The 26768-nt window shown below is 43.3% G+C and overlaps 1 long non-coding RNA gene across 2 annotated transcripts in view; it reads right to left on the reverse strand.

The window, feature by feature from the left end:
• Positions 1-10893: 10893 nt before the first annotated feature.
• Positions 10894-26768, reverse strand: part of LOC104858657 — a 30814-nt gene continuing 14939 nt past the window's right edge. Inside the window, exons 4-5 of one of the 2 annotated variants that reach the window (XR_779189.2) lie at positions 26194-26253; positions 10894-12064 (exon numbers count right to left, since the gene is read on the reverse strand). This is a non-coding gene — a long non-coding RNA (uncharacterized LOC104858657). Of the gene's footprint in view, positions 12065-22350; positions 22463-26193; positions 26254-26768 lie in introns of those variants that run through there. The other variant, XR_779188.2, reaches the window with a different exon arrangement.

A 26768-nucleotide genomic window follows, 5' to 3' on the forward strand; every position in this document is an offset into this window, starting at 1 on the left:
TTTTTTTTTTTTTTTTTTTTTTTCTTTAAAGACAGGCTGGCCTTGAACTCATGGCAATATTCCTGCCTCGGCCTCTGCAGTGCTAGGACTATAGGCATATGCCACCACACCCAGCCTGAAGCATTATTTTTCTAAACCATCTTCTGGGTGTACCTGAGGGAGAAAGCTTGCCATATGGGGGTCACAAGGTGGGGGGGAGGAGCCTTTTGGTGTTCAATGCAATGATGGATAGTTTAGTGAATTTTACTTTCTATGACCCAGACCTATGCCTCAGGTACACAATGGAATGTTTGTTCCACGAGGGCAAGACTGTCTTGTTTATCCAGCACTTAAAATAGGCCTATTATGAACATTCAAATAAATATTTGTTGAATAAACATGAAATAAAGCAAATAGTTAACTATGAGGGCAGTGCAAAGACTCAGGATAATGCTCCGAACACCTTTCATGCTTGTAAAGTCATATGAGTGGGTCTTTAGGGTAAGCAGAGAAGATAAAATGTACACAACATGAAGCCGACCAGTGCAAACAGGACCAGACAGGAGACCACCACAAGGAATAGGGTATAGAGAGCCCAAAGGGGAAACTCTCACTCTCTTTTTTGTGTCATCAGTACCTTATTTAGCTTTGGACTTGCTGCAGATCTGATGTGTGGCAAAAGCTCCACCAGGATTTGTTGGTTGTGTACAGAGGGGAAGAAAGAAAGCTGCACTTGGTTGGCTCAGTTTTGTGCCAATGAACACATCTGAGCTTGTGTCTCTTCCATCTACTTAGCATAGCAGCTATTTTTTTTCTCATAGGAACTGGAAGTGCTCCCAGCTAATTTTACCTCCAAATTTTGTCTCTGTATCTTCTTCAACCCCACCACCCAATGCCAGTCTTGGACATCTCTGCCTAGATGACTTGAACAGCTACCTCGCTGGGCCCCTGCTGCCATTTGCTCCATTACTATCAATTCACCACCAAACAACCGAGGGATCTTATAAGAACACAATTTTCATCTCACTACAGAAAAAAATAGCTATCAAGATTTCCACTAATAACATGCTTGTGGGCTGTGGGGAGAAAGGGACCCTTCTGCACTATTGGTGGGAGTACAGACTGGTGCAACCACTATGGAAATCAGTGTGTAAAATCCTCCCAAAACTAGGATTAGAGGTGTCACTTGACCCAGCTAGTCCTCTTCTGGGTATCTTCCCAAAAGAATTAAAAGCATCACATCACAGCAATATATACACAGCTGTGATTATAGTAGCATAGTAATAGTTAAAACTTGGAAACAACCCAAATGCCCATCAGCCGATGAATGGCTAAAAAAGATGAGGTTCTTCTATACAGTGCAGTACTACTCAGCCATAAAGAAGGATAAACCTGAGACATTTCTAGTTAAGTGAAATGTATAAATATCACATTGTCTCTCTAGTGCAAGAAACTGAAAGAGCAAATAAAGACCAAAATATATGACACATATTGTGAAACAGGAAGAAATTGTTCAAAAGGAAAGAGGAACTAGGGAAGGGGGAGGGGAAAAGGAAGGCAGAAAAAAAAAGGATAAGATGGAAACAAAGCTTTGTAAATAAATAAGGGAAGAGAGGTTGAAGGGAGGGGACGGAGATGGGAAAAAAAGAAGAATCAAAATATGTACAGGTACAAAGTCCTTGTAATGAATGGGATCATTATATTTATCTAAATTGTACCAATAAAATTAATTTTTAAAACCCCATAACTCTGTTTACCTGAAGCCATTTAATAGCTTATTTCCCTTAGACAAAACCTTGTAATATAAGCTACAGGGTCCTCTATGGTCTGGTCCATAATTCTGTCTCCTGCCTTTATCACTACCTCTCTGTATTTCCAGCTTCACAGGCCTCTCAGTTCTAGAACCCCCAGTGACCCCAAGCCCTTGGCACATGCAGTCTCTATATATCCTCTTCTCCTTTGCTCATTCATGATGCAATTCACTCAACAAATACTGAACACCTACTACGTTCAAGGCACTACTTAAGTGCTAGAGATTATCACTGATAAAATACCAATTCCTGGTCTTGTGCAATTTATATTTTTGTGGACAAAACAATTAAACAAGAAATAAAAACACTGTAACAAGTGAGAAATATATTTGCCCCTTGGCCCAGAGCTCTCCCAAATCCTAGGGGACTTCTGAATGACAGAAGCAGCTTTTATTCTGAGGTGATTCCTGGTGGGAGCCTAGGCAGCTTCAGGATGGGGGCTGCGCACAGAACGACTAAGCCATGATCAAAAGCTTGGAACCTTCAGCCCCACCCACCTCCATCCTTGAGGGAAGGAGAGAGGCTGGAGATTGATTTCATAGTTAACTGTGTTGAAACCTTCATGAAGTCCCTCCAGGGTTCAGAGAGCTGGGCTGGTGATCACAGAGGGGCTGGGAGGGTGGCATGCCCGAGGGATGTAGACACTTCAAGTAGCACCCTATACCCCCATTATCTTGCATCACTCCCACTTGGGATTCCCCTGGTTGAGTCCTACATAAAGTGTTGTAAATAGTGAAGTACTGCCCTGCTATAGCTTGCATCTAGATGTGCCCCCAAAGCCTCATGTAATCATAGGTTGGGCCTTTCAGAGGTGGCTGGATCTACAGTGTGTCATACTGGGCTTAAGGGCATGTGATTACTACACTAGTCCAAGGATTAGTTGGCATAGTTCTGAATGTGGATAATGAGAAGGCCCTCCCTGGATGCAAGTGCCATCTGCCCTAAGGGTATGTGCTATAAGAGACAGAAAGACAGCTGCTGCTGTTGCTTGTCTTTTGTGACACTCCTCTGCCATACCACCTGCCTTGGAGCCAATTACGGATTGAAACCTCTACAAACTGAGCCAAAATAAACCTTTCCTTCTTGAATTTGTCGGTATCAGGTATTTTGTTTCAGCAGCAAGAAAAGTAACTAAGACAATGATGTAAAGACTGAATCATAGGATACCCAGATAATGTCTGCAGAGCACTGGGGAACTTTTGGGTATCAGAAAACCCTTAACATTTAGTGTGAGAAGTGTTTTGAGAGCGGAGAAATCCTTTTTTCATGTAGACTCAGTAATGTCAGAAAATGAAGGGCTATGAAAACAAAGCAGGTAAACGACTTGAGGAAGAGGATGCAGCTGCCTCCACATGGGCCTCTCTATGCCCAGTTCCCAGCATGGCTATGAGCTTCTTGAAGGTTGGAGAGAGTACCTCTCTCCTGTCTGCTAGATGGAGTCTTATGTAGCATAAACACAGGAGTGACATTCCATCGCAGGGCTCATTCTCAGAAAGGAGGAAATGTCACAAATGCATTAACACCAAGAACAGGGTCACTCTACGGTCTGTCCGCTGTATTTGGGCAGCAGCAAATGGAGCGCCCTTTACTTTCTGCAAGAATCCTGGTCTCCTGAGACAAGGGTGTTTGAGGCTGAGCCAGGAAGCTGCAACTGAGAAGAGTGGGCAAAAGAAAGTGACAGAAAAGGAGGAGAGTGAGGTAGGCCCAGGCAGATCAGGGAGCACCTTGTGGGCTCTGGTAAGGAAACAGATTTACTCTTCCAAGTGATGGAAGTGCACTGGAGGGTTTGGAGCACTGCTGTGAAATGAACTACTGTAAAAGGTTCCCTCTGGCTGCTGTGTAGACAAAAGTGCAGGGACCAGAGTGAAAGCAGAAGGTCATTAAGAGGGCCCTGAGCAGGGCCAGGGATTTAGCTCAGTGGTGCTGCCGCCTGCTGTGCAAGGACCTGAGTTCAGTCCCCAGTATCAAAAAGAAAAAAGAAAAAGAGGGCCCTTGACTTGGTGGACAACAGAAGTGATGGGATGTATGTCCAGAAAAGAAAGTAGGCTGGACTTATGGATGTACTGATGTGTGAGAGTCCGGGCTGTAAATGAGGTCTTGGCCTGGATTGACCTGCTAAATTCTAATCCAATTTCAAATTCTCAGCTCAAAGGCTCCTCCTAGGGGAGGTCCTCACTGGCACCACGGCAAGAGGGGCAGTGTCATCAGGCCTCCATCCTCTATTTTTTTTTGCCAGCACTGAGTGTTGTGAACCATTGTTTGGGTGAGGCAATAAAACCTACTAGGCGGCTGGGCATGGTAGAACTGCCTGTTAACCCAGCACACTGAGAGGCTGAGGCAGGAGGATCACAAATTCAAGTCCAGACTTGATAACTTATGGAGACCTTGGCTCAAAAAAAAAATAAATAAATAAATAAATAAATAAAAATAAATAAAAATAAATAAATAAATAGGCTGGAGATGTAGCCTACTGTGAAATTTCTGGTCAATCCCTATTACTGCAAATGAAAACAAAAACCTAAAACAAAAAACTCTACTGGGAGCCAGAGATGCTATCCTGCTCTCAGCTATTTCCCCCCACATAATGGAATGTTCGTACTCAACATGTGGCCAACCATCAACTCAGGGAATTAGCTCCCTTTGGCCCATAAGGTCACAGAGGCTCAAGCAGTTTCTATCTTCTGCTTCATGTTACTGTACTGGGAGTGGGGGAACTGGGACTTGAACCCAAGTCCTGCTCTTCACTGGGTTTCTGTTGCCTTTTCAAAATGGAGGAAAGATAGGGTTTCATGCCTAGTGAAGAGGAGAAATCATTTACATGAGACAAACAGGAAAGGTAGGAACACATTAAGTACACGCTAGTTACTCACCTGTAAAAAATTTAGGCCTAGGTTAATAATTTTTTTGTTGGCTTACACTAGAGCCATCATGCATTACTTCCCTTAAGCAGGAGGCAAAATAGGAAGGAACTATTTAGGTTAATGCAAAAACGAAACAGGCAAAAGAACCCCGAGGAACTGTTTTTTAAGTTAGTACATTAGTAAAATTAAAAATAAAATCCTCCCTATCACCACCAGTTCACCTGAAATCTTAAGACTGATTTCAATGTCTTGGCTAATTTTCTTCCTACTGTTTTTCAGCGTGATATTATATACCTGTGTGATGACAGGATTAACGCTGGCCTCCTGCTCTACACTGGAAGCTCTGTGAGGGCAGAGAGTGATTTGTTTTGCTCATACAAGGTCCCCAGGGCCATTGGTGGATGTTCAGATTGTAAACGTTGCATAAAGGGATACTGTTGCTGTCAACCTTAACTTTTTAGGTAACATACAGTCTGTAATATTGGAAACCAGTTAGGTAATAGACAGTATGTGATGTTATCAGGCTAAGTGATCTTTGGGAAAAGATTCAGTAAAGGGGAAATGGAGGAAAAAAGCAAGGTACGAAATATTCATTTCTGTATTATTCAAGAAGGTAAACAAACAACAAAAAGTAATTACTAAGTGATGGTGCATCAATAAAATGGAATACAGCCCAATATGGAGGCACACATCTGTAATCCCAGCCCTCTGGAGGCCTAAAAGAGGAGGACTGAAAGTTTGAGCCCAACCAGGACAACTTAGCAACTTTTCCAGACCCCGTCTCCAAGCAAAAGGGGGAGGGGGTGAACTAAGGATGTGGCTCAGTGCAAAGGCCGCGTTTAATCTCCAGTACTGCACGAAAAAACCAGGAAAATAATAAGCAGCCTAAAAATCACATTCATATAGATGACTTCCGTGCATGTAGCCAGAATAGCCAAATAAAAACAAACAAAAAATATGTAGTTCTCAAATTTGGTCATGTGGGTGGACAGACAACAAACTATCCTTTTTTTGGCTGGTGAGACTAGAACATAGAACCGGTATTTGCAGATTCTGCGCTCTGGGCCCTTCTCAGGGTCCACGAGCAGTGGACCCCTGCCCTTCAGCCTGTTACCAGTGGTGAGGACAGGATCAGCAACTGCTACCGACCAAGATTCCGGTACTTGTGCTCTTCCCAGTTTCAGTAATGTCTTTTCCCCTTCTCAGTCCCACCTACTATCCAACCAGGAAGCCCTATCAAGAGCAAACTCCTTCTTCCACTATTCCAGTGAACACTTATTAAGGATCTACTAAGGGCCAAGCATTCTCCTAAACGCTAGACAAGAGAAAAGAACCAAACAGACACAGTCCTTGCTTTCATGAAAGTTACATCCTACAGAGTCAATTACTATAAGTAAATGTGCCAGACTGTCCCCGCCTCCATTCTGTCACCACAATGGCTTCCAGCTGTATTTCAGGAGCAAAGCTCCCGTGTTCTGATTGAAGTACTGCCGAGGCTACTCGGGGTAGTGATTAATTTCCATCGTGCACACGGGTCCCCCTTGCTTACCTTCCAGCTTCAGCTCCGGGCACTCAAGATCCAGCACGCGCAGGCCGTTTTGTGCCGGCCGCCTTTCTTCGGTGCAGAATCCCCCTTCTACTCGCAACACTCTGCCAGCCGCAGGCTCCATCCTTCAGGGCCCAGGGATGTTACCTCTCCAGGAGCGCTTCCTGCCATCCCTCCGGCTCCTTGGAGGTACAGTATCCCGTACCCTGGAGCACCGCATCTGTCACCCAGTCCTATAGTTCTGTATGCGGACAGACTGCGCCTCGGTCATCTCCCTACCAAAGCACCAGAGGATTGTCAGTTGGGTGAATGAAAGAGTAACGGCGTGCCCAAAACCGACGCTCAGGACCTCCGGACACCTGCACTTCTGGGTGGCTGTTGAGTTGGCTCGGAGGTGAGTAACGGAGGGAGAAGGGGGGCCCCCGCAGGGACTACTCTAGGAAGAGGGCTCGGTGGTCTGGAGGTCCTGGTGGTACGCCTACGCAAAGGCTTCGGCGTCTGCGCAATAGCCGCCTTCCGTGGGGAGGCGGGGCCTAGAGGAGCCGGGACTGGATGTGAGAAGCGCGCTCGCCGCTTAGTCCGCTCGGTTCGCGGAGGGGCTGGGCTCGGCGAGACTGGAAGAGAAACAGCGTAGTAAATGAGTGGTCTGTGATTTCTGGAAGGGGTCAAACAGTAGCCAAGGAAAATAAAGACAAATTTTTTCTTTCTTTTTTTTTGCCACAGGCAAAGATTAACTGTAGCAGCATTCTTTTTGTTTGTTTTTTGAGACAGGGTTTCGCTATGTAGTTGAGACTGACCTGGAACTTCACTATGTAGTCCAGGCTAGTCTCGAACTCACAGCGATCCTCCTGCTTCGCCTCCCGAGTGCTGGGATTACAGGCGTGCGCCACCATGCCCGGTGCACATGACATTTTAAATGAAGTTTATTTTCAACTCTAACAAGGTATTAGAGATAATAGGCAAGGCTGTTCTTCACTGCAATTACTATACTTTTAGTTCCTTGCAATTAAGCTTTTCTGTTATTCTTTTTCCCTTTTGTTAGTTTTTGGTCATGTGGGGTGTTCACTGTCATCTGTGTACTGACAATGAAGCGTCTCCCTAAATCTTGTTCTGTGTAACCTTGGCTCCGCTCTTGGACTTCCTCTTTTCATTTTTCACTTCTTGTTGGTCAACTTCCTGTCTATTCGTTTGGGCCCATTTTCTGTCTACCTTGTGACTTGGAGCCAGAAGAATGATTTAATGACAAAAATCATAAAAGCTAAGGGCCAGGGATTTAGCTCAGAGGTTCTGCCGCCTGCCCAAGGACCAGAGTTCAATCCCCGGTACCTAAAAAAAAAAAAAAGCTAGCCAGGTGTGGCACACACTTGTTATCCCAGAACTCTGGAAGACTGAGGCAGGAGGATTGCAAGTTTCAGCCCAGAATGGGCAACTTAGTGACTTAGGGAAAACTTGTCTCTAAAAAGATGGGGGATTGGAAACGTAGCTCAGTGTGAAGGCTCTGGGTTCAATCCCCACTGCTGCCCCCAGCCCCCATCATACAAGATCATTGTACACAAACCTTGTGGTTAGGTGCTCATAACTGGGTGCTTTCCTGGTTGGGCTAAGAAGTGGCTGCCTTTATTGGTATCCCTGAGACTACTTCCTGATAAATCAAATATGTATCAGTAATGTTCCGTTTTATTTTTCACTATTTTTCCCAAAGTCCAACAAATTTATCAATTTTTTAAACCAATTATAAGTATTAAGTTACCCAAGAGTCCAGATGTATTCACTCTTATTCTAACCCTTTGGCAAATTATTGGTAGAGAAATGAGTCTAGAATTGACCTCTGTTGGTGAAGGATGACATTCTTGGTCTCTGCCTCCCTGGGATCAGAAAGGTAACAGTTGCAACTATTATTTTTGACAATGTCTCTACCATAGGCAATGTGATCAAAATAATGGTTAATGTTTAAATAAAAAATGTATTACACTAAAAGACATATTGCCACAAGTCCCCCTGAATACTTCCTTTGCTTCCAACGCACTTATCCCATTGTTCTTGCCACTTTCCTTTTTATTATTTTTTTTCTTTCTCTCTCTCGTTTTTTTTTTTTTTTTGAGATAGGGTCTCACTATGTCACTATGTAGCTCAGGTTGGCCTTGAACTATGTAGCCCAGACCGGCTCAAACTTGCTGCAATCCTCCTGCCTCTGCCTCCCAAGTTCTGGGACTATAGGCATGCACCACCATGCCCAGCTTTTGCCCCTTTCTGAAGTAGTTCTGGAGGTTCTCTTTACTAAGTGTCTTTACAAGGAGTAATCAAAAATATGGTGAACGCTGCTGCTTTGTACCATTCAACAGAAATGCAGGCTCATAAAAACATGACCTCATCCACCTTTTTCACCAGATCTGGCATTGTGGGACCTCTGGCTCTTCTTCAAAGTCAAAATGATCATGAAAGGGAAACGTTTTGAATCTCTTCAGGACATTGAAGCAGCCACAGCAGAACAACCAAAGACATTTATGAAAGGGATTTCCAGAACTGTTCCAGAAAGTGGCCAGAACAATGGTATGAGTGTGTTCAAGATGAGGGGGATTGCTGGGCCTGGTGGCACATGCCTGTGATCCCAGCATTTCAGAGGCTGAGGCGGGAGGATTGCCGTGAGTTCCAGCCAGCCAGTGCTACATAGTGATTTAAAGACAGTCTGAGCGAGACCCTGTCTCAAAAAAAGCAAAAACAACCCCCTCAACAAAAACAAACATACAAATAAAACAAAGTGAGGGGGAGCATTTTGAGGGAGATTCATGGCAATGTGTCTTTTAGTGTAATACTTTCAAAAAATTTTGAACATTCACTGTCATGTAGGAAACAGCCTACAAGCTTGAACCTGACCAAGGGTGACAAGGAGGAGAGGCAAAGAGACACAGAATCAGGTTAAAATATGGGGGGGAGGCAGGAGGCTCATGTGTCCCTTCAACATAGCGCCCCAAGTGACTGTCACACCTTGGCTTTATTCACTCAGACACAGGCACAAGCAATTAGAGTCACACAGGAGTCATCTGTCTCTCATACTCCATGCTACTTCTCTGGGTAAGCAACTTAATCTCAGGTGTTTTTACTTTTGTACCCAAGCATCAGCATGCTTGCATGCCCTCTTTTTTTCTTATTGTTACCGAGGAGGCTAACTAGGCCTCAGTCCTCCCATCTGGTCTCCCACACTCACACCTTGTATTCAATAGCTTCATATAGATTTTAAATATCTAAATCTACTAGTAACTGCTGCTTGTGGTGGTTCCTGCCTATAATCCTCACACTTGGGTGGCTGAAGCAGGAGGGTCACTGTGAGTTGGAGGCCAGCCTGAACTACATAGCGAGACCCTGTCTCAAAAAAACAAAACAAACTCTAAAAGAAACGTTAAATTAATCATCCCCAGTCTACTTACAATAATAAAGGAAAGCAAGTCTTAGTGGAAGTTTTGCCTCAGGACCAGAATTGAAACGTTGTGACAATGCAGACTTGCAGCAGCACCAGGAATGGCTCAGAGAATTTAGGTCCTCATAATCCCCATTACCTCCTCTTCCCAAGCACTCTGGGTAGTTAGTCTTACTAAAATCAGAGTGCTTAGTATTCAGACACAGATCCAACATACTGCCCCTGAGTTCCAAGCTCCTAAGTACAGTGGACCCTTGATTTAAGAACTCAGTTGGTTCCCAAACTGGTTGTACCTCAACTTGGTTGTTGTGAGTCAATACAGCTGAGACCTGGATATTTATCTGGGTACACACCAAAGATAACAAAAGGCAGATGAATCTTCCATTAATCTAATTAACCCAAGTTGTTCATATGTCAGGCTGGTTGTAACTTGAGGATCTACTGGATCTTTTTTTTTTTTTTGTACTGGGAATCAAACTCAGGGCCTCACGTTTGCCAGGCAGGTGCTGTGCCACTGAGCTATATCCCCTGTGGGTCCACTGTATTTGTTACAAATAACATTGGTCAATTCTTTCAAGGCCATACTGAAGGAAACCCTCATGAGATGCCATCAAGAAGTAGGTCTTCAGTAAAACAAACTTGCCACGTGTGGTGTTAGTCTGCAGTGTCAAACTGATTGGCTTTGGGGTCTGCCCTGGGGATTAGTCAAGCGCCCTTCTGGTATCTGGGTGTGCCATGGAGGTGTGACCTTGGGGTCTACGCCTGGTCCCACACCCTTTCCTCCCTGGTTCTGTTCCCATTTGGCTTCCCCGCCACCATGAACTAAGCAACCCTGCTCCACCACACCATTCAACTGTGATGTTTCTGCCTCGGAGCCAGCTGGCCATGGACAGAACCCCTCAAACAGTGAGCTAATTTAAATTTCTCCTTTAAGTTATGAATGCTGGGCATTATGTTCAGCAACAATGTTCCACCACCACCACCACCACCACAAGAATACACACAATATCTGTCAACTAGAAAATTCGAAGCTCTTTTCACAGAAGGATTTTTCCATCTATTTATGTTAAACTCCCAAGTATTTTCTGTTGTCTATGCTGAGTAAAGTTGCTAAGTATCAGTGGCAAATACTGTCATACTCTCTTGACACTCAAAAGCACTTTACCCCTTAAGGTTGGTGGCAGCACTGCATGGTTAGCCAACCAGTATTTCCCTTTTCCTTCAAAGGGCATTGGTGAGATTTACATTTTCTGCATGTGAGAACGGTAGTGAGAACAAGATGTTGGCTGAAAAGCAGAAGTGTAACGACTCATCGCTGTGTTGAGAAGATGCTGGCAGGCTGTGGTCCACACAGCATGTCTGTGTCTGGGCCCATCTGGGATGAGAGAAGCCGCCTGGAGCAGCAATGGGGAAACTTCGAGGGAGAAACTGCCATCTGAGCTCAGTGATGATCACATGTGGGCAGTTTCTATGGAAAAGAAACACCACAGGAATGTAGCAGCATTCAGAACATACTCAAAACTACAGGATTTCTGTGGGAGATCAAAATCTTCCTTATGTAATGAGGGTGGAAAAACTTTTGTGTCTCATCAAACAGCACAGATGTCCCACTGAAGAGAAGCCATATGAATGTGGCAGAATATTTACTGAAGTTCAGGTCCTATAGACACAGGAATATTGGAGGTGGAGAGAGATGCTATGAAGGTAATAAGTATATATGGGAAAACCTCTCTACTATAAAGTCCAAACCTTCAACAATACTCAGCAATTCACACGGGAGAGGAAAATGGTCAATGCAAAGAAACTTCTAGAAAAAAAAATAATTCAGAATATGATAATTGATTTTAGAGAGACACCTTTGAATGTTTTGAACCTGGGAAATCTTTTATTTCATTCACACATCTTTTTCAACATAAATCAGGGTATTTACACTAGAGGGAAACCAGACGACCATAAAGGGAATGGAAAAGTCTTCAGCTGGACCCAGGGCTACTTAGGCACCGGAGAATTGGGTGGAGAGAGGCCCTGTGTAATGTCTGTCAGAGGCTTTCCAGCTGGTGTGCAAACCTGGGACAATACAGCATCACCTTCATGCAGGAACAAACAAACCAGACAATTGTAGCTTAGGTGGCAAAGCATTCTGGGAAAGTGGGAAATTTCTTCAGCATCAAATAATTTAGAGGGTAGAGGAAAGACAGCCTGTTGGTGCAAAGCCTGCAGGAAACTGGAGAAAGTTCAGCCTTCCTTTTCCCATCAGCAAGGAAATGCTACTGAAGAAGAAAACTTACAAGTGCAAAGAAAATGGGACAGTCTCCAGTTGACCCAGCCTGATTCAGCTTTGAGAATTCATACTGGGAAAGAAAGCTGCAGGTGTGCAGAAGGTGGCAGAGTTCCCCATTCAAGTTCCTCTCTTAGGTATTAGATCCTAAGAATTCATAGTGAAGAAATGACTCTGGACAGCAATAAAGAAAAGTAAATTTACATATTTGTAGGAAAAACGGATGCACCTTGAGACGATAATGCTAAGTGAAATAAATCAGACACAGAAGATTAAATATTGCATGGTTTCTTTTATATGAGAGACCCAAAATATAAATAATTTATTTTATTCATTATTTTATTTATTTTTGAGACAGGGTCTTGCTATATAGTTCAGGCTAGGTTTGAACTCACTATGTAGCTCAGGCTGGCCTCCAACTAGAAGCAATCCTCCTGCCTCAGCCTTCAGAGTGCTGGGATTACAGGTGTGTGCCACCATGCTCAGCAAAATATAAATAATTTAAAGAGAAAAATAAAAGGTAGATGATAGGAAATAGGAGAGGAGACTCTGAGGGGGTGTGAAGACAATAGGGGGACAAGGGTAGATGGGAGAGAAGGGGGAAAGGGAATAAAAACAGTTCGGTAAAAATAGTTGCAATGTGTCTATGTACCAAGTCCTAAGGTGAGTATAATTATTATGTATTGCAAACACAGACAGAAAATAAAAAATTTGAAGAAGAAAGTAGTTGGGAGAAATTTTCTGGGAACACTGAAAGTTTACTAAAATCGGGCATTGTTTAATAGCAAAGATTAGTTCTGAGGTCATAAGATTTTTCACCTGCCCAGTTATGCTTCATTCCAAAGTAACCTTGTCCTATCCAAAAGTCTCTCAGTGCCTTATACTTCTATAATTCCACAGTTTGGCTCATAGTCATATATTTTGATTTGTGTGAGGCCCTACCATTCCACCAGGTCTTTAGTACATATTTATTATACCTAACAAGTAATAAATATAAGAACACAAGGACTTTGTAAGGTCAGAACTCCATAGGTTATGAAAGCTTGAATGCCAAGTCCGAAGAATATGTTTTGAATGCTGTTATGGTTTGCATATGATTTCGTTCCCAAAGGTTTGTAGACTGGAACCTTAATTCTCAATATAACCACCTTGAAAGGGGGCCAGACCTTTAAAACATGGGGCCTAGTGGGAGGAGGCTGGGTCATTAATACTGGTCAAGCAGAATCAGTCTTGCAGAAGTAGCTTAGTTCCTAGGGGAGTGGGTTATTAAAAAGTGAGCTTGAGCACCCAGGAGGCTGAAGCAGGAGGATTGCTGTTAGTTTTAGGTCAGCCTGAGCTACATATTGAGTTCAAGTCCAGCCTGGACTACACAGTAAGACCCTGTCTCAAAAAGCCAAAACCAGGGCCAGGGATTTAGCTCAGGGGCACTACACCTGCCTTGCAAGCACAAGGTCCTGAGTTTGATACCCAGTACCCCCCCAAAACCCCCCCAAAAAACTAGTTCTTCCCCAAAGTCTGAGCAAAAGAGGCTGTCTGACCTTGGACTTCTAGGTCTCCAAAACTGTGAGTTCAAAAGAGCTCTTTACAAAAGTAAAGTATGAGCAATTGTGTTTAAGTTCAGAGATTAATTGAATACTCTTCATTTTTAAGAGTAAGTTAGGGCCAGGAATTTAGCTCAGTGGTTCCATTGCCTGCCTGGCGAGTGCAAGATCCTCGGTTTGATCCCTGGTAACCAAAAAAAGGGAGTAAGTTAGAGCTGGGCATGGTTGCACATACCTGTAATGCCAGCACTCTAAGAGGCTGAGCCAGGAGGATCCCAAGTTTAAGCCCATCCTGAACAATATAGTTACTTGGCGAGACCAAAAAATATAAACATATAGGCATAAAATATACTACCTTTTTTTTTTTGTACTGGGGATTGAACTTGAGTCCTTGCACTTGCAAGGCAGGCGGTGGAACCACTGAGCTAAATCCCCAGCTAGACATAAAATATAAAAAAGGGGCTAGGAATGTAGCTCAGGGTAAAGGCCCTAAATTCAATCCCTGATACTGAAAGAGGGGGAAAATTAGGAAGATGCCTGTGCAATAAATTCTGTGTTTGTTTCATATTAAAATCTTAGAATTTTATAGCAGCAAGAGATCAAAGACCTTTAATTCAGTTGCTCATTTTTTCAAATGATGAAACATGTTGGAAATGGTAAGGCAATCTTCTCAAGGTTTTCTAGCTAATAATGGAAGACCTCCCAGGCCTCTTGATTCGCAGGCCACAGCGATTCTTCTCCACTCCCATCATCTCTTTTGATACGAGACAGATCAACTTTCTAGAAAAGTCACTTTGATGCAGAATCTTCTGTTTCTGATAAAGTCAGATAGCTCAGCAGTTCAGAGAGAAGAATCCTTTCCAGCCAGCTTGCTCAGAAGGTCTCAGTGTATAAAAGACGTCTCCTCCCACCACTTGGAAGTGCTCAGACCCAGCAAGGATATTCCGAAGGCCAGCTGTGCCTCAGAGCTGAGTGGAGCTGCTTTCTCTCAAGAATGAGATCCCATCAAGCTGGGCGCATCTGAGAACGAGCTATGGCACTGATCTTTGTTCAATATCAAAATTGTTAAGGTATTTTTAAAACGCTGAGACTTTTATTGATTTAACAGCTGAGACAGGATGAAAGCAGTGGGAGAATGGGAAGAAATCTCTCACATAGATATATTTTTATATATTTGGAAGTTTTTTGTTCAACACTGAACAAAAAAGCCAGAGCCTTATGAATGCAATGGGCTGGATTATGTCCCCCTCTGCCCCCATATTTGTGTTGAAGCCCTAACCTCTAGTACCTCAGAATAGACTGTATTTGGAAATAGCATCTTTAAATAAGGTTAAGTTACAATTAGGTCATTGCAGTGGGTCTTCTAAGAAGACTGGTGTCTCCAGCTACCCAGGAGTCTGAGACAAGAGGATCACAAGTTTGAGGCCAACCTGGGCAACTTAATAAGACCCTGTCTCAAAATAGAATACAACAGTTTTTTTAAAGGGTTGTGGAAATAGATTGTGGTAGTGTGCCCAGGGCTCAAACCCCAGTACAACAAAAATAAGACAAAATGAAAGACAGCAAAACAAGGAAACCAAACCAAACCAAAACAATTGGGGTCCTTCTCAGAGGAGGCAGTCAGGACACAGAAACACCTAGGCAGGGGGGAGGTCTGGTGAAGACGCAGGGGAGGGGCCCGCCTACACCACAAGGAAGGAGGCCTCCAAGGGTTTGACTTCTGCTAACTTCTCGACCTTGGATTTCCAGCCTCCAGAACTTTCAGAACTACCTTTCCAGCCTGTGGTCCTTTGTTAGGTCAGCCTCAGCAAGAGAATACCGAATACCATATGCACTTTTGCAATTACACAGAAACATGTCCACACGGTCCTGTGAGCACCAAGGCAATCTTTCTGTGGGTTCACCTCTTCTATTCCAGAACTTTCCGGGTCTGATCCCAGCAAGCCCTGTGTTCCTGGCAACTTCCATTTCTGTCACTCACTCTGCGCCAGAGTGAAAATGGGTTTTCAGACCCTATGCTGCACTCTGATGAGGCCAAAGAAAGGGGTTTTGCACATCTCCTGTGACCTTGGAGACTCACAAGGGGGGTTCCTGGCTTCTTTTCTTTCTTTTTCTCCTCCTTCCCCTCCCCCTTCTCTTCTCTTCCTTCTTTTTTTGTGGTACTGGGGATTGAACCCAGGGCCTTTGCGCTGAGTTACATCCCAACCCTTTAAATTTGTTTTTTTAAATTTTGAAACATGGTCTTGCTAAGTCACTAAGTTGCCCAGGATGGGCTTGAACTTTCGATCCCCCTACCTCAGCCTCCTAGAGTGCTGGAATTACAGACGTGTGCCACCACACCTGGCTACATGCTAAGGATAAAGAAAATGTAGACTCTCCTGAACACAAACGTATTGTCTACTGAGGGAGGACAGTTAAATAAAGCAAGAATACAATAGCATGGTGACATGGTTTGAGTGCTCTTTGTCCTGAGGGTTCAAGCATCTGAGCTTGATCCTCAGAGAAGTGATACAGAGGTGGCGGTGCCTTCAAGAGGTGGAGCTTAGTTGGAGCTCATTTTGGGGGCACCGCCCTCTCGTGGGAGGGATTAATGGAATTCTTTTGGGACCCTTGAGTTAGTGCTCACAGGAGAGTTGATAGCCAGAGGACAAAGTTGGCCTAGCTTCTTGTCTTGTGAAGCTGTCACCAGAGCTGAGCTCGTGCCCGAAGCCTGCCCTTGGGCCGGGGAACTGTGAGCAATGGGGAACCACTGAAAGTTGTCCGAAGGGGAGTAGCACGATCAGGCAGACATGTCTTGGTAACTTCACGTTGGCAGCATCGGTGAGGGTTGTTGAGGGAAAGGCAGCGAGATGCCCTGGTCCTGGTGAGGGGGTTTGGGGAAGGGCCTGGTGAGGGCAGGGACGCACAGTGGAGTCGGGGATCTGCGATAGTTGGATGCCAGGCCGTGTAACAGAAGGGATATAGAACGCCAGCGGAGAACTAAGTGAAAGACGGGCAGATGTCCATGCACAGGGGACAGATGGGCTTAAGCAAGAGGCCCTGCTGAGCAGGAAGGTCTGACAGACTGAGAGAGGAAGCCACAGCTCACCTAGAGTGACAGGGCAGGTGCGCTTAAGGCAGTGAGGTGAACCTATGGCATGCGTGCCACAGTGAACACTCAGGGGCCTCCCTGTCCGCACATGAGCCAAGGACCGGATATTCAGGTTTAATTGGTGTTGGCACTTTATGATAAGTAAGCGAGCTTTGGGTAGCAGTTTGGCCACTCGGTCTGTAAAAGGTTCACCATCGCGGGCTCAGGGCAATGCTAGGAAACTGAGTAGCTAAAGAGACAGATGCATCAGTGCCCTTCTGTAATCCCAGCAACCTGGGAGGCTGAGGCACAGAAGGATTGCAAGTTTGAGCCAGACCTGGGCAACTTGGCAATTTAAAAAGACCTCATGTCAAAATAAAAGTGCAAGGACTGGGTCCAAAACCCAACACTCCCCCAGCCCCACCCCAAGCTAGTCAATATGAGTCAGGTATTTCTTTGGATTTCATAAGCTTTTTGTTTTTCGTTTTTTCTTTCTGGTACCAAGGATCGAGCTCCGGTCCTTGTGTTTGTGAGGCAGGTGCCAGAACCACTGACCTAAATCCCGGCCCTTGTTTTGTTAATTTTGAGACAGGGTCTTCTATGTAGCTCAAGCTGGCCTTGAACTCACTGTGTAGCTCAGGCTGATCTTGAACTTTGGGGTGATGCTCCCTCAGACTCCCCAGTGCTGGGACTGCAGGTATGAACTACCATGCCAGGTTGAATTTTGTGAGCCCAGAGAGCAATATTATTGAACTGGAAAGAGGGTGTCATTTATTGCTGATCACAGGAGGCTTGGTGCTTGTGACTGGAACCTGGAGTAGAAGCAATCTTGTGGGACTAAGCCTTTAATTGGTGTGATCTCTTGCCAACTCTGAGTAGTTAGCATCAGAAATGAATTTTATCACTGGATACTCGGTGTTTGGAGAGCTAAAGAATTAGTTGATGTGAGAAACACACATTTGGTGTCAGAAATGTGAGCAGTGTAGTATATTCACTTTATTCCCCACCCCACCCCCATGGAGTTCTTACTATATTGCCCAGGCAGGCCTAGAACTTTTGATCCCCCTGCCTGTTTCCTGAGGCTGGGTTTAGAGATATGCAGCACTGCACTTGGTTTTCTTAACAGTAAACATTTGGTGGAACAAAATATATAAATATATATATTTATTTATTTTGGTACCGGGGATCGAACTTGGGTCCTTGCACTTGCGAAGCAGGCACCAGAACTACTGAGCTAAATCCCCAGCCCTGGAACAAATTTTTAATGTTTAGAAAAATTTACTTCTCAGGTTTTTTCTTTACAGTTTATGCTTTTTGTGTCACATCTAAAAGCTTTTGCCTATACCAGGGTTTCTCAACCTCAATATGACTGATATTCTGGGTTGGATTTCTGTGTTTGGGGGGGTCTCCTGTGCACTGGATGATATTTTTCAAAGCCAGCCTTCCTGTTCTTTATCCTTGGGATGCCAGAACAACATTTGTAGTCCAAGACACACACACACAAACAACATTTGTAGTCCAAGACACACACACACACACACAAGTCCCTGGACGTTGACAAACATCCTCTGGTGTTGGGGGCTGGGTTAAAATCATTCCTAGTTGAGAAGCACCAGCCTGGTCTCAGCTCCCAATGACTTTCTCATACTTTTTCTTCTAAAAGGTCAGTGACTTTACATGACACCCTAAGTCTGATCCATTTTGATTTGATTTTTGTATATGGTCTGAGGTTTCGGTTGAGATCCAATCTTTTGCTTATGATGTCCAGCTACTCTAATGCCATCTGTTAAAAGATCCCGTCTCCTTTATTGATTTGTGGTTGCACCTTCATCCAAAACCAGCTGGAGGTATTTGTAGGTGTCTGTCCCTGCACTCTGTTCTGCTCTATCTCTGTGTCTGTGATTTATGTGTCTGTCTCTCTGCCTTACCCATATCACCTGGGTTTACTGTAGCCACAAAGTAAGTCTGAAAGTCAGGTAGCATGATACTTTCTGTCTTCATCTTTTTTAAAGTTGCTATTCTGGTTTCTGTTTCCGTGTATTCTGGAATAAGCTTGCCAATATCTACAAAAATTCTTGCTGGGTTTTTGATAGGAATTACATCAAGTCTATGGGTGACCTTGGGAATTGACATCTTTCCCATATTAAGTCTTCCAGTACAGGAGCATAAACTTCCTTCTCTATTAGAATTTTTATTTTTCTATTAGAATTTTGAGTTTTCAGTGTACAAATCCCAAGTGTTTTGTCAGGCTTATACCTCAGTATTTAACTATTTGAGTGCTTGTAAATGTTACTGTTTTAAAGTGATGGTTTCCACGGGTTTCCTGCTAGTATGTTGACATACAATTCCTTTTTGTATTTTGATCTTGTATCCTGAGACCTGGCAGAACTCACTTGTTTTTCTAGAGTTTTTTTTCCAGTCCTGGGGTTCAAACCCTGGGACTTATGCTTGCTGGACAGATGCTCTACCACTGAGCTATACCAGCCCCATAGGAGTTTTAAAAATTGTTGCTGTCTTGAGATTTTCTCTGTGGACAATCGTTTCATCTGAACATAGGGGCAGTTTTATTTCTTCCTTTCCTGACGCATCCTTTCCCTTGCCTTGCTCTGTCAAGCTGGCTGGGATTAGCAGAGATGCTGGCCCTGCTCCTATCGTGGGGGTGCTGCTCGCCTTTCCATCATCTTAGCCAACGCAGGCTCATGGTGCTGGGGATTCCCGCCGTCAACAGGTGTGCGTGGGGGAAGACAGCAGGTCATGGCTGCAGCACGAGGCTGCTCAGCTCACAGCCAGGGAGCAGAGAGAAACAGAGACAAGGCCTAGGGTCCTGTGGTCCCCGTCAAGGACACAGAACCAAGGACATGAAGAGTTGGAACTGGGCCCAGCCTCTGAAAGGTCCCCCTCCTCCCCATAGCACCTCACTAGGACCAAGCCTTTCAGATACAGGCTGTTGGAGCACCTCAGATCCAGCGTAGTGTGGGGAAGAGAGGTCAGCCTTTTCCTAGTCAGTATGGTAAATACTAACTGTACAATTATATACTTAGCTGTAGCTTTAAAAATGACATCTTATCCGGTAGCCGTGCTAATATTTCAGAGTTGGGTCATTAACAACAGATTTTTTTTTTTTTTTGAGACAGGGTCTTACTACGTAGTTTCAGCTGTCTTGAACTCACTATGTAGACCAGGCTGGCCTCAAACTCGTCACGATCTTCCTGCCTCAGCCTCCTGAGTGCTGGGATTACATGTGTACACCACCATGCCTGACTAAATGAAAATTTTTTGTACACTATTAGGATGAGGAGGTCTTTATTCCAAGTTTGTAAATTAAAAAAAAACAAACGTGTTTAAAGGCTTTTGTGCATCAACTAATATGAGCATCCAGTTTTCCTTTAGCAGCATGTTAATATGGTGGATTACATTATATTTATCTCTTTATTTACTTATTTGCAGTACTGGGTATTGGATCCAGGGCCTTCACACTGACCTACATTCTCTAGCTCTTTTTTATTTTGAGACAAGTCTCATTAAATTGCTAAATTGAGCCGGGCGTGGTGGCACACACCTGTAATCCCAGCACTCAGGAGGCTGAGGCAGGAGGACTGCCTCAAGTTCAAGGCCAGTGTGAGCTACATAGCCAGACACTGTATTAAAAAAAAACAAAACAAAAAAACAAAACAAAACAAAAAAACCGATTCATGGTGCCTATCTTTACATGCCCACCTAGTGGGTGCACTAAATTGTCCCTAAATTGGGACTGTGTTGTCACCAGGCCTGGCAAGTGTGTGGCCAACTTGTTAGCTTTGTTGTTTTTATGTTTTTCATTTCAGGTGGACTCCAGGACTCAAGTGGGAGCTCTGGACAAGGACAACTCACACATGTCCCCACAATGTGCTCCCAAAAAAGATGTGCTGTGTTGTCTCCAGGAGAGATGACAAGAGCTTGTACACTGACCCTGCCAGCCTTCTATTTATATCCTCTTCCTGCTGTTCCTGCATTGTGTCCTTTTGCTACAATAAAACTCATCCTAGAATAGAGCTTCATGTGGAATCATGGGGGAACCCTAGCTGTGCGGGCACACTGAGAATAGAAAGTTGATTTTTAAAAATAGAAATGCAATTTTTAAGATAGTTACCTCTCAAGTTATCTATTTAATATTGAGTGAGCTTTGTGGTTTTCCAGGTATTGGCCCATTCCAGCCAAGTTTCTGAGTTTATAAGGGTGGAGTTATCTTTTTTGAGACAGGGTCTCACTATGGAGTTGAGACTGACCTGGAACTATGTAGCTCAGGCTGGTCTCGAACTCAAAGCTATACTCCTGCCTCAGCCTCCTGAGTCCTGGGATTACAGGCGTGTGACACCACGCCCAGCTTTATTAGCCTTTTAAAGTCGGCAGTTTATAGTGATAGCCAATGCTCACCTGCTGTTTCTTTTTTTCTTTTTCTTCGTACTGTGGTTTGAGACCAGGCCTTCTTAAATTTTTTATCTTGGGATAGGGTCTCACTAAGCTGCTAAATTACTCAGGCTGGAATCCAACATGTGATCCTCCTGCCTCACCCTGAGAGTTCTTTTTGATGTTGGTAATATGTGTCTTCCTCTTCTTTTGTCTTGCTAGAGGTTTATCAGTTTTATTGATCTTTCAAAGAGAACCTCATCTTTCCGACTAATTAACTTCCTTGTTTTTATTTTTATTTTTGGTACGGGGATAAACTTGGGTCCTTGTGCTTACTTGGATCCTTGTGTTTACTAGGCAGCAGGGTGGCACCTCTGAGCTGAATCTCTGGTCCTTTATGTTTCTAATTTTATTGATTTTTGTTTTTATTTCCTTCCTAATGTTTGTTTTGGGCTTATTTTTTCTTTGTTTTAGTTCCTTACGGTAGGAGTTTTTGAATTGAGGTCTTCCTGTAAACATTTAATGTTATGAATTGATTCCAGTGTCCTTTAGTTTTGTACTATAAATTTTGACCTGTTGCATTTTCATTTTCATTGTTTAATATGATTTTTTTTTTTTCCTCTCCTGAGGCAGGGTCTTGCTATGTAGTTCATGCTGGCCTTGAACTCACTCTGTAGCTCAGTCTGCTCTTGAACTTCTGGAGATCTTCCTGCCTCAGCCTCCCAAGTGCTGAGATTACAGGTGTGTGCCACTACAATGGGCTAACGTGACCTTTGTATTTCCCTGGAGACAGCCTCTCTGACCTATGAATTGTTGGGAATTATGCTGTTTACTGTTCATTCATTTGGAGATTTTAAAGAAGTTTTTGTTACTGATTTTTAGATTGCTTCTGTTGTGGCCAGTGGTCACACCTGTGTTGTATTTTAATTCTTTGGGGATTTACTGAGGTTTCTTTTATGACCTCGGGTATGATCTTTGTCCTAGTCACTTTCCTTGTCACTGAGACCCATAATTTGAAGAAGTTTCGTTTTGGTTTAGAGGATTCATTCCATAGTCTGCTGGTTCCAGGTCAGGAAGAACATGGTAGAGGGTCTGGCAGAGGAGAGATGCTCACATCATGGTGGCCAGGACGTGGAGAGTGCAGAGAGGATCTGGGGAGGGAGATGCGCCTTTCCAGGTCAGCACCCAGTGACCTGCCTAGTCTGACCAGACTCCACCTTCTCACAGGATGAATCCACTGGTAAGCATAGTGCCCCCTCATCCAACTACCTTCCAAAAGCCCAGCCTCTGAACACAGGAGCCTTCAGGGCACATCTTAGATGTAAACCTCCACAGCCTCTGTGGCAAATGCTTCTATAGGCAATCAAAAAGAATGTATATTTTTGGGCCAGGGATTTAGCTCAGTGGTTCTGGCACCTGCTTTGCAAGTGCAAGGACCTAAGTTCAATCTCCAGTACAAAAAAAAAAAAGAATGAGTATTTTGCTGTTGTTGAGTGTTGTATAAGTATCATTTAGGTCCTGCTGTTTGATAGTATTCAGGTCATCTATATCCTTGCTGATTGTAGTGAATTCCATCTGTTGAGAGAATGGTGTTAAAAATCTCCAGCTGTAATTATAGATTCCTCTAGTCCTCTTTTCAGTTCTATCAATTTTGCTTCATTTATTTTGGAGCTCTGTTGTTTGTTGCATATAAATTTAGAGATGCTATGCCTTCTTGGTGGGCTGATCAGTAGGTAATGTCCCTTTGCATCCTTAGTGGTTTTCTTTGCTGGGAAATCTACTTCATTTGATATTAATGTAGCTACTTGTTTCCTTTTGATTAATATTTATATAATGTATCTTTCTGCATCCTTTTACTTTCAAACTACATATATCTTTATATTTGAGGTGATTTTTTTTGTATACAGCATATAGTTAGGTCATATTTTAAAATCCATAAAGCTTTGTCCATTTGTATTTTATTTATATTATTTATTTTCATGTATACCTGATAAGATAGGGCTCAAGTATGACATTTTAAAATTTGTTTTCTCTCTCTAATTTCTGTTTTTTCTCTCTCTTTAATATCTGTTTATGCTTTTCTAGGAGTTGCTTCACCATTTTTTATATAGTAATTACATTTTGATTTGTTGATACTGCTTTTTTTCTTTTCTTTTTTTTTGGTACTGGGGATCGAACTAAGGTCCTTCTGCTTGCGAGGCAGGCAGCAGAGCCACTGAGCTAAATCCCCAGCTTGATACTGCTTTTGAGTGCATCTATTTGTACAGTTTTTTAGTGTTTGTTCTAGGTGTCATATTGTACATACATACCTTATTGCAATAGTCTTATTGACATTGTTTTACCATGTTGTTTCCCTCCCATGTAGATAGGTCTCTCTCACCCCTCCAATCTGAAATTGTCTTAAAATATTTCCTTTGCATACAGTGAGAAATGCATCAATATTATGCTTAACTCTTCCCCTTCCCCAGCTTTCCTTTGCTTCCTGAGGATTGAACCCAGGGCCTTCACACTGACCTACATCCCCAGATCTTTTTAAATTTTTTTTGGGGGGGTGCCAGGATCAAACTTGGGTCCTTGTGCTTGCGAGGCAGGAGCTGGAAGCACTGAGCTAAATCCCTGGCCCTCTTTTTTTTTTTCTTTTTTTGAGACAGGGTCTTACTATGTAGCAGAGACTGACCTGGAACTCACTATGTAGCCCAGGCTGGTCTTGAACTCACAGCAATCCACCTGCCTCAGCCTCCCGAGTGCTGGGATTACAGGCTTGTGCCACCACACCTGGCCCTGGCCCTCTTTTTTGTATTTTTTTTGTCTCAAGACAGGGACTCCCTAAGTTGCTAAGTTGCCCAAGCTGGGTTCAAATTTGTGATCTTCCTGCTTCAGCCTCCCAGAGAACACCATCATGCCTGTCTTTCCTTTAGAAAATTCTAGTGTGGCAATTAATTTCACTGGGTTTATATGTTCCCAAATATTCTATTTTTATGTTAATGACACCAAAAAGGAACTTTTTTTTTTTTGGTACCAGGGATAGAACTCTGGGACCTTGAGCTTGAGAGGTAGGCGGTAGAACCACTGGGCTAAATATCCGGCCCATTAAGGAGCATTTACATGGCAAAGAAAAGATGAATAAAAAGGCATGATTCAAGAGGCCAGTTCTCCTAATACTTTCATACACTGGAAACTATTGTCCTAATGAGGCCTTTGAATACTATTAGAATAGCCATTTTTATGATAAACCTAAAATTCCATAATCAATGGAATTATTCTAAATGCTTGGTTATCAAATGAGAGAGAGGAGCATTTCCGTTTTCTCTAAAAAGCTTATTTTAAAAAGAAACCTGCATCTCACACATAATTTCCCCACAATTCTTCTGAATTCAAAAAGGAAAGCACAATTGCTAACATTATGCCTTTTAAAAATATTTTGTCATAGGGCTATTTTTAGAGTGGAGAGAATGACAGAACATTGTTTTCTTTGTGTAGACGTTGCAGCACGCTGAGGTCTGTGCAACCTCCAGTCTTCAGATATAGGAAGCATTTATTACAACTGGCATTTGTTTGATGCTGATTTCTGGATATGCCTAATTATTAAGAGATAAATATGGCTTTTTTACAAGATGGTTCCGGAATGCACTGTAGAGAAAAAGGATGACTCAAAGAAGTATACTGGATACTGTGGGAATGTTATCTATATTAAGGAGCTTTTGTGCATTCCATGATGTCACAGTAACATATTTTGTGATTATGTTACGTTATTTTCCTCTCATCCTTTTTCATTTTATCTAATATCTTATCCATGAAGACAACTGGCCACATTAAGACTACAAAAAGGTATTTTTCCATCCTGAGTGAACTTCACCAGCTCCCACTTATCTTTTATCCTACCGCTGAGCATTTTGAAAAAGAACCATAATGAAGGAACTAATTTTATCAGATATTAAAGCAAATTAAAAGTAAAATAATTAAAATAATTAGATATGGGAGAAGGTCCAGACAGACAGTAATTCAACAAAGAGATCCAATTTAAATAGGAACTTAATAATACAGGTAGCATTTCAAAATGCCTGGGACAGAGTTACTATATAGTATTAGGACAATTAGTTAATCATGGGAGGGAGGAGGAAAACTGGCTCTTCTTCCATTTGGATCCAAGACTTAAATATTAAAAATCATAAAAATACTCTTAAAAAGGGCTAACATGCTGGAAGTGGTGGTGCACAAATGTAGTTCCAGCTACTCGGGAGGTTGAGGCAGGAGGATCACTCAAGCCCAGGGGTTTGAGACCTGAGAAACAGCGAGATCCCACATCCAAACAAAGACCAAAACCAAAAACCAAACCAAAACAAAACCTTAACATTTTAATAATTCTGAATTGTCCAAAGAAATTTTGGAGAGTATTTGTACAGTTCAACACAAGAAAATAAAACACAGGAAAGGATGCCTAATCTTAGTCAATTATTTTTCACCCAAGTGCAGACCAGAGAAACAGAAGCTCCAACGTGAGTGGTTTAGGCACCTTCCTGTGCTTCCTGTGCCATCCCTTGCACGTGGTCTCCTCCACCCAGCCACGGCAGGGCCACTTTGCCTTCAGACATTGCCCTGGATCCCGGATCCAGAAGGGGCAGGGAAGAGGTAGGAGGGAGGGAGGAGACGCAGGAGGGAGGGAGGAGACGCAAGGGTCCTGTGGCAGGGCCTGCTTCTGATAATAAACAGTCTGAGAAGCCCAAGTCTGCTTTTATCTCATTTGCCAGAACTGTTCCTTGGCTGCTTGGGAGTGAGGAAGTGAAGGCTGTTTTTTAACTTTCCATTGTATAAAAAGTGCACAAATCAAAAATATATAATGTGATGGATTGCACATGGTGAACATGCCCACACAGGCAGTATCCAGACGGAGAAATAGGATTAACCTCCCAGCAACTCCCTCCTTGCCCCTTCCCCTCACTATAGGTCTTTTTAATAGGTCACTGGTGACCAAAGTTGAGTTCATTAAGGGAAAGAGAAGGCACTAGCAATTTGTCCACAATCATTATTTTATATATCTGACCAGAGGCACTCTTATCTTTTACCATTTTCCCCAAATCTTTCATCCTCAGTCTAAGACATTTTCTTTTTCCTTCTTAAAATTTTTATTCTTTTGAGACAGGGTCTTGCTATGCAATTCAGTTTGGCTGTGAACTATGTAGCCCAGGCTGGCCTTGAACTTGCCATCCTCCTGCCTCAGCCTCTCAAGTGCTGGGATTACAGGTGTGCACCACCACCCATTGCTAAGACATTTTCATGTCCTTCACAAAAGAACGATTGATACTTACACATTGTCTGCAATGAGGTGGTCCTCATGGGGTGCTGTCCAGGGCCCCGAGTTTGGAGGTCTGTGAATACAGAAACATCTTAGAATATCGTTTCAGGGCCTCCATTCCAAGAGAGTGGTAAATATGGGGAAAATTTGCAATTCAACTTACATTTTTAAGAAGTAAGATAACTCCCAAATCAGATATGTGTGGCCAAGTCTTGGACCAAGAGTCAGACTTTATTCAGCATTATAGCATGCATCTGATATTGGACTGTTTTCCTTGAGAGAATCCCTGCCGATGTGGGAGACTTCGGCATTCCCACAGGACACCAGCTGCTTCCCATGCAACAGAAACCATCAATGCGATGATGTGAGAGGGTGCTCAAGAAAGCAAGGGTATGCACCGTCAGAGAATTCACACTGGAGACAAGGTGTATGCATGTTGAAAGGGGGGTTCACGTGTCTTTTCGGGTGTCCCTTCTCAATTAGGCCACTCACGCACCAAGAGGTCCGGCAGGAGATCTTTATTGTAGGGAGGCGAGCAGGAGGCAGGAAGGCAGAGAGAGAGAGAGAGAGAGAGAGAGAGAGAGAGAG

The sequence above is a fragment of the Fukomys damarensis genome, unplaced genomic scaffold (genome assembly GCF_012274545.1).
Source record: "Fukomys damarensis isolate Sample0158 unplaced genomic scaffold, DMR_v1.0_HiC HiC_scaffold_17, whole genome shotgun sequence".
Classification (NCBI taxonomy): Eukaryota; Metazoa; Chordata; class Mammalia; order Rodentia; family Bathyergidae; genus Fukomys; species Fukomys damarensis.